General features: G+C 38.3%; 1 protein-coding gene across 10 annotated transcripts in view; it reads right to left on the bottom strand.

The window, feature by feature from the left end:
* Positions 1-14,116, bottom strand: part of NUMB (NUMB endocytic adaptor protein) — a 92,938-nt gene that overhangs the window by 40,294 nt on the left and 38,528 nt on the right. Inside the window, exon 2 of one of the 10 annotated variants that reach the window (XM_077180237.1) lies at positions 11,717-11,798. The exons of the other annotated variants lie outside the window; for them this stretch is intronic. The gene's annotated coding sequence lies outside the window, so the exon portion shown is untranslated. The remainder of the gene's footprint in view (positions 1-11,716; positions 11,799-14,116) is intronic. 10 annotated transcript variants of the gene reach the window in all.

Genomic DNA, 14,116 nt, shown 5'->3' with positions numbered 1-14,116 from the left:
AGCAGGTTTGGGATTACTATCCGTTTTCTTTCAGAATTTAATACTGTTTCCTATTTACTAATTTAGGGAAAAAAAAAAGTCGTGGGTCAAACAAGGGCAAAGTACTCTCTGCAGCCTGCACCAAATGCAGAGTATCCGGGGGCAGGAGGGAACACCCCCTGCCCCACCCACACCCACCCACTACCGGTGCCATCCTCCTGATCTGTAGTACAAAGTCCTCCTAGGAGTGTGAACCACCGGGCGCAGTACTGACACAGGAACAAAATTCCTAGAGCTATGCACTTCAAACAGCAGGGAAATACAGTTTTAAGAAAAATGTGTTATAGGGATCATTCTAAAATTTACAAGCCTCCATATAAAACAAATTCAATTACCTTGATACTATCAGGTTAAGTAATTTAAAAGAAAAAAAAAGGTCTCATTCATACCAGTACTGCCTGCTGGCCACACACAGGTGAGGGCTAAGCAGCTGCACAACCATCTGCTCCCTGCTCCCTTATGTGCTCTTCCCCAGTGAAATACACCTAATACTGCTGAAGGGCCAAGCCAAAGAGTCTGAAACCCAGAGCAAAAACCTCATCCATCTCTAATATGTTTTTCTCACATTTTTGACATCAAAGCTTTCTGAATCAGGATGCATTCTTCCTGCCAAAGTTACCTGATATTTCACACCTAAGAGGAAATGCAAATAATCTTAATCTTGTTGAAAAAAATGTGTTTACCTAAGCTACTTACTACGAAAACACTCCAGAGACATTCCTCCACATGGCTGTGAAGATCTGTATTCTTAGAAAGCTCAGTGGCTCTGAGTTCTTGTGCAAGTAGAAGCTGGTCATACTTGTCCACAGACTAATGTTTAATAGCTATCTTTTGAGCATTATGAAAACCTCAATCATACTATGAAATGCACCAGGAAATGTGAACAGCCCACACTTCCATATTCCAGAAGAGTATTTCACATTGCTTTTTCCAATAAAATACAGTTCACTGCCGACACTTGAACATTATTGTAAATCTTGGCTATAACCAGGACACGAGGACATCAGTGAAGAAATATGCTTGTTTCAAGTCATTCTCTTAGGATAAGGTTTGGGTTTGGCAGGCTTACCTGCAGTACAAACACAAGTAGAAGCAGTTTAAAACATTTAGATCTCTTCTGCTCTCTAATGTAAAATTTGAGTCCCTAAATTTAAGATGACAATGTAAGAACATTTCATTTATAAAAAAGAGGCAAGCTAGGAAAGCAAGCTGAGTGCTGCCAAGGTAAATAGTCTGTCCCTGTCTATTATGAAGCTGCTAGGATGAAGCTTTACTTCTCTGAAAAATCCTTATTAAGCATTGCTGCTAAGCAAACACTCTCCCCTCCTCTCCCACTTATACAGTACAAAAACATGTAATGTCCTATCTCTCCAAGCCTACTGTAAAGGTTAGCCAAAACTTGCTGCAATTGCCATGCAACAGCTTCTCTGCAATTATTCACCAGCACAAGCACACAGAGTACCCTTATCTTCTAAGGAAGAAAAGGTCACCCCATGTGTCAGATTCTGAATGCAGAACTTTGAGCCTTTTTGTAAGTTTAGACCCCATAAAATCTAATTAAATCCAGCACTGTCACACTGAAGCAAATGAAGGCAAGTAACCGTATGAGCATGCTCACTAAAACGTTAACAGCCCTGTTTCGCAATACAGGCTGACTAACCACATTATTCACCACACGGCTTTCCAACCCATGCACCCTTTCATTACCCAATTAACATCTCATCATACAATACTACAAGTAAGCATCCTATCAAAATATGCATAAAAGTGAAGCATTTATTCATTTGTTCAGCCAGCAAACACATTTTGTTGCTGTTGTTATTATTATTTAGAGTTCAAATTAAGGGGATTTTCCTTGCTGAAGATAAATTATTGGATACATAACTAAAAGTCTACTGAAGCGGTAGAAAACTCACCTTTCAGCAGTGAAAGTACTATTTAGATCTTACTTTGAAAATAGAGCAGAAATGACAACCTTAAACTCTTTATGTAAGACCAAAGAGATCAGAGCTCTGACAATAATGTCTCTGACAGCATTCTTTGAAATTGTGATGCATTTTTATCATATGATGTGAAGTACAAGACATCCTCAAATCCATCAGATCTCTTGCTGTCTTATACCTGAACTAAGGTATCATGTGAGCACGCCACAATTCTTTCCAGAACACTCGACAATTCTATCTGCACCACAGATGAGGGTGGAAGAAGGGGGAAAAACAATGTTATGACAGCAACATTTTACTGGCAAAAGCCAGACTTAAACAAAAATTGCAAACACCTTATGAAATATCAGGAAATGAAATAATGAACTGTACTCCAACACACTGTTAACAATTATGTGGCTAAAACATTCAACTACCAGAGGCTCTGTCCTAAAGCTTAGGATTTTGTAAAACACACTTTTCAAACATAAATACTTCCAGACTGCAGCAATTAACACAGAAGTCAGTATTCCACAATGTTATGTTACAGAAGTATCACCAAAATAAACATTCAGACTCTTAAACTGTCACAAAAATACAAGTTTGATCATTGCAAGGCAGAAGTTATTCCTAAGGATATGAAATGCCCCTTCTGGTAGGTGTAAGATAAATAATTTGCCTCTCACAAACCTGTGAAATTCAGCAAATAAAAGAAACCAACCCTCATTTTCTCCATTAATAACTATTATAAAGCAAATGTCCCAATTCATCAGACACCACAGCAACTGCAAACTGCGACTATGGTCCTAAACAATATGCTAAGAGGTTTAAGAGCAGAGATATAAGGCAGTAATCCCCTTGTTTTGTAGGCTCACTCTAAAAATACCCTGCAGACTGTCAGTCACTGGTGGAAAGCAGGTCTCCTAAACACTTGATGTCAGAGAAAGTGAGTTGAATTATATTATCTATAATAACCAAAAATAAGCAGAAGTTTAGTAAAGAAACACTAGCTATGTGCCTTGTGGAAAGCAGTTCAAGTAATTCTGCTTTACAGATCATCTGCACACATGTGAATAATTTTAACTAACCAAGCCATGTCATTTCCAAGTGAATCATTTACATTTAGGGCAGCTAAATATCAGACAACTCAACAGTTTTCAAACATGAACATCTGTCACAGACATTTTTTATGAAAAATCCTTTCCTTAGGATTTTTCCTCTTGAGAAGCTGAGAGGCCTCAATAACAAAATGTAAACAATGGTTATCTGCTGCTGTGGAATGCAACAGCTAGATCTGTGATTAGTCTCATAGAGTTATTTGTAATTAATGGCCAATCACAGCCCAGCTGGCTCAGACAGAGAGCCAAGCCACAAACCTTTCTTATCATTCTTTGCTATTCTATTCTTAGCTAGCCTTCTAATGAAACCTTTTCTTATATTCTTTTAGTATAGTTTTAATGTAATATATATCATAAAATAATAAATCAAGCCTTCTAAAAAATAGAGTCAGATCCTCATCTCTTCCCCAATGCGAAAACCCCTGTGAACACAGTCACAAACATCTCGGTTTAAAAGGTATCTTTACAAATACATGTTGAATTTCAAAATGAAATTAGATATAAAAGAAAGTACAAAAAGAGCTGAAACAGCCAAAAAGTACATTCTTCAATCACCCAATTCCACAAACTGCAGCTTGAAGTTATGTATGTCAAATCCCACAAAAATAAATGCATTTTCAAAATTTAAAAAATATTCTTTCACAAGTAAAATAAGCATATTTTACTGGTAGATCAATCATAAACCTTAGGGTTTACTTCCGTAGGACCTATGAGTATTCTATAAGCAAATAACCAGTGTTGACTAACCAAGGCCTAACATCTGCTGCTTAGTAACAGACAGGGTCGAATATAAATCAGTCAGTGATACCTTTGTGCTGTTGACCTGATCACACCCTGCTTACTGGGAGTCCAGAACCATATGAACACACACGGAATTTTTGGCTCCAGCTCTTAGGTAAGAGCAGACAGAGCAGACAAAATGAGCTACAGATCCAGAGCATGCCTTGCAGGAACCAACTGCACTCGAAACCAGTTTACTACAAGGATATATTTTAGCAAGACATTAAAAAATATTCATAGTGAATATGAATATTCATAGTGTAGCTTCATAGTGAAGCTTTACCCTTGGTTCTTATACAATGTGTCACAACTCACATTTTGGCCAGCTGCTCCTGCAACACTGCTCTACACCAGTCCACAGCATGGTTCAGCCCAACAGCCCACCTGGCCCACATTCTGGAAACATTTGGAACAACAAGCCATACATTTCTATCAGCCTCATGGGAAACCTCCACTGGGAATGAACAGTAGTGCTGCTGAGTCTGTCAGCAAGCAGGATTCAGGTACAGAGAAACTAGGAAAATCCACAAGAGTAGTAGAGTGCTCAGATACAAAACAGGGAGATAAAGAGGCTCTCCACCACAACCAGCAATGTTTCATTCATTCATGTATGCTCTCAAAAGAAATAAGTTCAACAACTGTTTGCAGGTGATGCAAAATGTTCCAGAGTAGATTAAACTGATTTTAAAAATACAAGATCATCTCACAAGAAGAAATTATTCTGCAATAAAAACAGCAGAGAAAAGCATATGGAAGAAGAGTAAAAAAGCCACTGTAATTATAAATAGCAATGCATATGAATTCAGTCATTATTACTGTCTGGAAAGGTCTTAACTCATGTTTAGTCCTCCAAAAATTTAATTGTCAAATAAGCAAACAGTAGTAAGAATTATTATGATATTATTATTAAATTCTTTATATTTCAACATTAATTATTATTAAATTACTACGAAAGAATTATTATGAAAGGAGCAGTGCAAAGCAAGAAGGATGCTGCAGCATAAAACCAGACTGCACTCAGCTTCAACACCATATAGTTGTTGTAGTTCATATATCCTCCCTGAAATGAAACTGGAAGGTGCAGAAAAAGAAGTAAGGATAAGGATGATGGCAAGGACTACTTAATACTTTCAGCTCAGAGGACAGATTAGATACATCAAAGGTCACCTCAGAAAACCAATTTTCCTGGGGGGGAAGCTACAACAATTACAATATCATAATGTTAGAAAATAAAAAGGGAATGATAATTTTCCAATTCTTATATTGTAGGAACTGTGAAAAAGCCATAGAATCCCCCAGCAGTCCAGATTTTAATAAAATAGTGCTTCTCTTCATGATACAAAATCAAGCAGCACAATTCCTAGGTCTGGGAAAGTTTAAAAACTAAAAATAGACAGGAATTTTTAAAAACAAATCCCCAAACCACCCAGATTAATTATTTGATCGAAACTTCCTAAAGGTATTGGAACCTATAGTGGCAGTGGTGAAGCCATCCATTTAGGAAATCACCCAGTCCCATCTGACCAGCTGGGAAGTCTTGCTTCACGTCTTAATCTTCTATTCTTGCCAGGACCCAACACTGACTGTATCAGAGAGAATTACTGTGCTGTGAAGCCTTTGTTGTGAAGCAGCCCAACTCCCAAGCTGGTGTCCCTTCAGGGCCAGTCCAGCTGGCCACACCTCCGTGTGGCAGCTGTCACAGCACCACAGCAGAGCTGCTCACACCCAACCGCCGCAGCACCACCGACAGCTGCCTCACTACACTGAAAGGATCTCCCTTTCCAAAAAACACACAGAAGCAGGAGTTTTTAGAGCTCAAGACATTTAAATGAAATCAATCTGTATATTCCAGATAGCTCACAAAATTTGAATTACTGTGGTAACAAGCCATGGGTGCACTTAGTCAATCTCAATTACAAAATGAAAATTAGCTTAACTGCCACGAAGTGTGTCATTCACAGGATGACAGATGACTCCCGGTTACACCATTACTGCGCTGGGTCCAAGCACTCCAGTCAGTCACTGCCTGGCAGCTGGTACATGGCAGCTCAAGACACTTCAATCGCTCCCATCCTCCACAGACAGCTAAATATAATTAAGGCCCTCTTATCTGTGCGTTTTCTTCAGCTTGTTCATGCTAAATCAACCACACTTTTGACTGCAGCCAATGCAAAGAAGGAGGAGCGAGAGTGACAGAAAAGGCATTTTTAATATTAATTTAGAAGTCAAATGAAATTGTGAAGCGTTGCACCAAGCTTTTGTGAAAAAGTGGCGGGTTTTCATAATAAAAATGAGCCCAGAGAAAAGATACAGTAATTTTTTCTGGCTTACAGGATATCAGAAAATCATTTGATCATCCCTCATTAAGCCCAACAACAGAAAAAGTTCACTTTCATGTAAAATATAGGCAGAATGTTTTTAGGAACCCACTCTGGTGTCCAGCACTGCAACTGTGGTTGACTTCTAAGAACATAAATTTCTCATAACACGAATCTTATTTATTATAGTAGGAATTAATGTATACATTTGTACACCTATCCAGTGCAAGTTTTGAATTTTTCCATAACACTTTTCTCATAATAACTCTTTACAAAGCACTACAAGGAACTAACAGAATTTCCAAATCCATTGGCTTTACACAAATGTAAGCAAATCAGAAGCTAGCTTAAAGTCAGACACAAGCTGTAAATACCTCTAAGCACACAGAATGCAATGCTTTCTGAACTCCCTCACCAGTTAAATACCTTTAAAAATATTTTGCATCCTCTCTAGAGTCTAATACGAGCCACGTGTTTCATCATCCACACAACTCACAAAACATTTAAGGAATCTGTCACCATACTCCCTGTGAGAGGTGTCTAAACAGAGAATTCCAACACAATTCCAGCTTTCTGGTACCCTTTTGTATATAGACAACTAGCATTCCTTATGATGACACAGCATGTAAAACCTCACTTCATCGCTAATGCTTCCCATGTCTGCTTACTGCAAAGCCTTGAGGTCTAAGCAAACTTCAGTGATTTTAAAAATTATATATAGCAACATAACTGAAAAAATATCTTTTATAGGCATTTACCTTCATAAAATCCTGATGTATGTAATGTTGGGAAAAAAACATTCCCCAAACCCAAGTGTAGTACAATCAGTTACCAGAACAATGTTCATATGACAGCAGCAAGAACTCGTTCACTTGGTGACTTACTGTCCCACCCCCCATCTCAGATTCTCCTATGGTACTTCTCTTAAAAATCCCTCTCTCTTGAAGCTATAACCATGACTCCATGGATATTTAAAAAAAAATTAAAATAGGAATCCATGGCCTGAAATAAAGGGGAGATGATAAAGTGATTTGGTCAAGTCCAATATGGGTGATAAAAGGTTTCATGTGGGAACTCAATGTAATTTTCTCTCTCTATCTCACAACATAATGGTTTTTTAGATGATTTCAGTGTTTCTGTTAAAGAACAACCCCACTACCTGGAATTAGTACTCCATTATACAAATTTGCCACAACTCCAGTCAAGGCTGGATTTTTCTTTATTCATGGCAACAGACCTGAAGTTTCTCAGACTGTTGGCAAAACCTTTCATCTTACTAATTTCAATGTTTGCATATTTTGATTTGGGGTAAGAGGTGAGAGGAGGGAAGGGGTGAACTCTATGGAATTAATAGAAGGATGCATCGATCAGTCTGCATTCAAGGTTTGAGGTTTTATGGAAGAATTCCAAGTAAAGTTTTTCATGTCTGCTCTTATAAAAAGATGCATACTTCCCTCCCCCACTCCCTCTTCCTATCACTTGGCATTTAAAGCCTTTGCTTGTAAGGATAGTAATGCTGGACTTTATGGAGGCTGTAGATAGGAATTCAACTGCTACAAAATTTCACAGGCACTGTTTTCTTAAACACTGATAATAATCTCTCAGACATTTCCTTCCACAGAAGTTACCAGATTTCATGATGGTCATTAAAATTAGTAAGACATTATTTTTGACCAGCAATGAGATTTATGAATCCACAACCACATGCTCAGCAAGAATTATCACATAAAGCTTCAGACATCAATAAATCCCACAGTTCCTCTCCAGATTGTTTGTTTTTTTTATTGCCATTAAACTCAGTGAAGAGAAAAGAAAGTTCACTTTAAGTATATGTAACAATGAAAATGTATTTCTCTAAATAAGTAACTCGGTATACATCCAAAGAGATGGTTACTCCTTTCACCTAAAATCAAATTAATGATTACAAAATTCCTTCATGATAATGAAGTTTTTTTAATGAAAGCTTTAATTAAGAAATGGAAGCAATATGTTAATTTCTCTAACAATCTAGTCAAAATATTTGGTCTTTCCAAGACCACAACAGGATTTTAATTCCAGCCTGTAAACAATATTTAAACCAGTTCATCTAATATAACACTGGGGGGGGAAGTATATTATGTGAATTTCATGTTGCTACCTGAGACAGACTGCTCCAAACTGGTAAAACTGCTTTACCTACCAAACCAACTGCAAGAACTCACATCAGCATTTTACCTTCTAGTCAAAACTAAGTCTATGGTAATTCAGAAGGTCAAGTCTTAGAATATAATGGACTAGAATATAATAGATTCAGACTTACTGCACCACCTTCCTGGTGATAAAATATAGGGATCTTAATTCAACTTTTTTCTGTTACCTTTCTCTTCCCCATATTAATTTTGCTAGCATGCAGATTTTATCTCTTTCAAGATCAGCACAGAATTTCTGCTACAAAAAACAAACATGCATTAAAAGCCAAGAACAAGCCTTTGCATGTGTGCTTTCTCCACAAGCTACACTCAGATGTCAAAATTATTATTATTAATAAGAAAAGACCAGAACACACATTCTAACACAAACAGTTTAAAATAACCTTCACGTAATAATGAAAAACCTCCACTGAAAATGTCTGTAGTATTTAGAAATTAAGATCAAAATTGTTCCCATACTCTTAGTGCAGTAAGACACAGAATACTTATAGAGATGAAGTTAAACCAACCACTTTAAAAGTTAACCAATCATACATTAAAAAACAAAGTTAAGACATGCACCTCAAAATGCCAGTGCTGCCTCTCAGGGTCCCAGTTTACCTATACAAGGAGCTAAGACTATCACCCTCTTCCATAAATACCAAAATCCTATAAATATTCACAAATTAACAGTTCTCCCACCATCTAACTGATTCTAAACTATTTTTTATTTTTATAAAATAAAAATATTTAATTTAATTAAAATATATGTTTATTTTGGCCCCAATATGGAAATAAATGGTTAATTTAATATTATGAGCATGAAAAGATCATGAAAAGGTGTTTTTATTTCAAAAGCTTCAAATGAAGATATAATTACAAGCAGTATATACTGAATTAAGTCAGGAACATCTCAAGCCATCAGTAAAACATTCTGTCAGCTAGGGCTGATAAGAACTACAGAAATATTGCATATTGCACCCATTAATTCTCTTTTAAAATAAGCTGCCATCTGAGACATGGACAAAAAGACCATGTTCATTATTGAAACATTATTCAGATGTTCATTATTCAAACAAATTGAGCTTTTGACCATCTTGTTACAGTTGTTCAAACCCAGAAAAAAAGTTCAATATTAACATCACCCCAAACTAGAGAGGTATGTAGTTTTTTTCCTGGTATAGAAATTAACATTCCTTACCCCCATCATGATCTTGAGCAAAGTAGGATGCTGCCTATCATATGTGTGATCACAGCTCTGTTTCCTTGAGAAGGTGAAATGCATTCCACAGCAGCATGGCAGGTCATGCTCTCCCAGAGGGAGATCAGGCTGCCCACAAGTCAGTACAGGACCACAGGCAGGGCTGCCAGCAACAGTGGCAATTCAGCAGCTCCAGTGATGCCAAACAGCCCTCACGAACACACCAGTCTGACTGGATGACCTCAGCTAGGCTAGAACTGTGAAACCCACAGATGTCTCTCACCTTTCTGAATCAAGTGTTGTTCACAGTAAAACAATGATCTGCTGCAACACACAGAGTTTGGTGGCAGGAAGAGAGAGTCACAGAAAGTGCACTGCCCACAAGTAACACGTGCTGGAAAACCACATTGCTGCAATAGCCTCTTGAATCATACAATACCTGTCATCTTCCTAACTTTAAACTGCTTTGCAAAAGAACAAGAAAAGTCAAACAGGAAATAATGAGGAAAATTTGTCTTCATTCTCAAGTCCATCAGAGCAATCAATGAAGCCTCAAGCTCAGCAAAGACAGAAATATCACCTGATGACCCTGAAATCCTGCACCCAAAGGCAGCCTTTCCACATCTGCAGCACATGCACTTCTACAAGTCACTCCTCACAAACCAGACACAGCACAGAGCAAGTGGCAGAAGGTAACCAAGGCATCACTCACATTAATTTTCCCTGAATAATTCATATTCTACCATTGCCATATTCTGCATTACCTGCTGATGGATGTGGACAGTGGCAAGCAACAAATTTCTCTCCTCATATGAGTGAGTTTCACATAAAAGCAGTATGAGCTCTACAGGTGGGGCAAGTAGGAAATTGTGCTGCTGCTACTGCCCAGGCTTACAGATGAAATCATGTCCCTTCTGTTGCCATCTTGGTATGGAGAACACCACCCTGCTTTCATAAAAGACAGCTGCTTCCTGGGGTGGCAACTGAGCTGGGCAACAGAAGACAGGATGAAGAGGAAGGCAGTCTAAAAATGCCTGCAGTGGAACAGCTGGCACGTGGCATCAAGGCAGGCACGACAGGGACTCAGTGAAAAGGACGCTGAACATTGTGCTGCCAGATTCACACAACCATAAAAGTCACAACTGTGTTATCTTCACCAGCAAGTAGTCATAGAGTCCACTCATTTGAACAGCACCTCCATTATTCTGGCAGGTGACTGTAGCACAATTACTCCATTCATATATCACCATCCTTAACAGTATGCCCTGCCTTCCCTTTCTAAGTTTTCTCTTATACAACAGGCAGCTTATAGGACACTGACAATATAGATAACACCATTTAGAATGCCATTAAAAGTAGGTGGGAGACAACACCACCTTTCTTCACAAGGAATCAATTATACATTCCTTAACTACAATTCCTCTACATATATTAATCTTCACCTTATTTACTTAGTGACTTGGTGACATAGGTACTGAGCTGAGGTAGAAAGTGATCTTATTCCACTCTAGGAAATCACATCTCCTAAGCAGTTCGCATACTGTGCCACTGAGATGAGCTCAGTTGGCTGGAGTGTGGTACCAATAATGCCAAGGCTGTGGGTTCAACTCCTATATGGGCCATTCACCTAAGAGCTGGTCTTGATGATCCTTGTGGGTTCCTTTCAACTCAGAATCTTGGGATAATCCCTTCTTGCTGGCAAGTTCTGGAAGAGTCAATCTTGACCACAGCCCCTGGAGGACCAAGCATCACCTTATGTCACTTTGAGATTACCAAAGGCACACATTTCACTTGGCCAGAAAACATCAGTGCACATGGCAGAACTTAAAGTCCGCTCAAACTGCACCATTCCTCTGGCAGCTTAAGCAATCTTCACACCTGGTTAGCTAATGACAATTGGTGTCTTGCAAAAATACATCAGCAAAACTATAGGAAACCAAAGGCTGTCTACAGCAGAATGGCTAAGGCTCCCTACTCGCATCATCGAGCACTTGCTCGTACTTCCCATTAATTCTCAAAGGTCAGATTTCATTCCAAAGGCTGATTGTCCATCAGGTGCACTGCAATTATCTATGTTACAGCAACAACGTTCTACTCTGCTTATGGTTTGCACTACATCTTCCCAGCTCTAACTCCACCCCCTGAGATCAACTACACAACAGCACCTTACCTGCAGCTCTCTGAAGCTGCACGCATCACACCAAACAACCAGCACGACTAAAGGCAGTGGTCTCCTTCAGTGGTGTTACTTCCTGGAAAAGGAAAGAATTCTCAGACAAGAACTACAAAACTCATCTCTCTACAAGAGATTTTTTTCAACATTATAGTAATCTAATCACTGCAGGTAAGAGATGCTGAAAGTTTTTATAGAAAGCCTTGCTACAAGCATAAATACACAGCTTTGCCAGCACAGAGACTTGAAAAGTTGGATCCCTACATCACAAACTTAATCTATAAAGTAGGAGCAGAAACAGCCAAGTAGCTATTGCATATGTTTCTCTGACCAACTTAGTCTCATGACAGTGAAATTGTGCAAGTGTCTATGGGCAATTGAATCACATGCCTCAAAGAGGGCTGTTACAAGCCACAAACCACTTTTTCTCAAATTTCACACTAACCAGATTGAAGAGTAACACCAAATTGATATTTTTCAGTGGAAAGGCAAAGTTGATGAACTCACAAGTATCACCAAAAAAGATCAATCATCAATGCAGTAACATGTTCTTCAGTTATTTACACTCAGTATTTTACATAAAGAAGGCTTCTTCAATGAAATCTATCAATTTGCAAATGTAATAGCTATTTTCAAGGGCAGCCTACTAAATGACTCCTTTTTAATTAAGGATAAATTAAGTATTTAATGAATTCAGAGTTCTTATATTGTTCCCTCACTGTCTGTAAGAAAATACTCTACAAAGGAAGGGGCAAAAATCACGTTCTCCTTTTGCACTTCTGTCTATTGTGAAATACACCCTCTGAGGTTGACCACCAGCACTGTTTACACAGGGATTATATAGAAACATCTTTATAAAGTACACAGTGTCTGACTACACTAACCAACAGAACTTCCTCAGCCCTTCCAAGTCTCGAGTCTGAGCAATGACAACACGATTAAGTGACAACAGTTTCCAGGACACTCATATTCACATTGCCTATTGGAAGTTCCTTATCACCAGAAAGGGTTGCAGTCCATGCATCATGGCTGACAGCTACTGTGGGTTTTTCCATGTTCAGTTTCTTTCCTGTACTTGGTCCTTCTGTTTTCAAGTTTAACTCAAGGCTGAGTCCTTTCTTGGTCCATCAACTTGAATTTTAGAAGTTTCTTAAGATTAAACATTACAGTCATTCTGACTGGAAGTAAACTTATTAGTGATACAAGATGAAACCTCCAAAACCCTGAAACTACAGCAGAAAGAATGGAATGAAATTCAGGGTGCCCTGGATTCTAAACCCCAAAGCTGACAAGCAATCACAACTACATAAATTTTTATTCCCAATATTTTGAAATATCAAGTTAGTGATCTACATAGGCCTTTTTTATCATCATAGAACTTCTCTCTCCCTGAATTCTTACCAAAAAAAAGAAGAACTAAAGATGAAAGTGACAGAGTAACTTCAGAGTCTGGAACTGAATGTTTTTCATAGCCTCTAACATGAACTTCTAAAATGCAACAGGCTGTTGTAACAAAGCCAAGATAACTGAGGTTATCTTGGATTGTCCTCCAGCCACACCCAGGAATGCAATGCATGCCAAAACTCCACAGTTGGTCACAGACATGGGCGCAGGAGAAATCGCAGTGTGCTCTGAGTCAGTTTCTCACTGCTGGAATCAGGCATTTAGGCGGGCTTGCTATAAATATCCAGTGCTGGAGATACAGGAGGAGATTGGAGCCATATGTGGGAGGCCCAAATACCAATTACACACCGAGCAAAGTTCCAGCAACACAAAATTAAGGAAGAAGAGGAGATTCAGGAAATGGCCTCCTTTAAGGCATACAGTCTGCATGTTCTGAACTCTCACAGAAACAAAGCAATCAAGAAATAAGGCAGGGTAAGAAATCAGAAGTTTGGGCTACAGAAAAATCCCCCCCCCTATTGAATTTATGTTTTCTACATAGAAAAAGTAAAATTTGTGTGAAAAACCAGATTAACTAGTAAGGCAAAAATTCCAAAAGATGTGAGTGACCACGTAAGCTAACTTCACAGAACATACCTAAAGTCTGCCCAAGCTTAAGATCATATTCATAGCTGAACATAGATGTGTTCTGCTGCAGTTTTGGCAGTTAAATTGTCTTACTCCCTTTTTCTGTTGTTTGTTTGTTTGATGGGGAGGGGAGGATGTTTTTCTACTAAGAACATTTTTACTTTTCAAAATATTCTCTATAGGTGAATGTCTTTTCTACTAAAGAGGATTTTTAAAATTTTGTTACTGCTACATTCCTCTTCCAGAAGCCACCCTGAACTTACAAAACAATAAATATCTGAATAGAAGTTTTAAGACTTAAGTCTTAAAGTTTTAAGACTTTAAGTCTTCATAAGAATGAAGACACCTACAGCAGACTTGTAAATT

The sequence above is a fragment of the Agelaius phoeniceus genome, chromosome 6, assembly GCF_051311805.1.
Source record: "Agelaius phoeniceus isolate bAgePho1 chromosome 6, bAgePho1.hap1, whole genome shotgun sequence".
Taxonomy (NCBI): domain Eukaryota; kingdom Metazoa; phylum Chordata; class Aves; order Passeriformes; family Icteridae; genus Agelaius; species Agelaius phoeniceus.
This window is presented reverse-complemented; position numbering and strand designations above follow the sequence as displayed.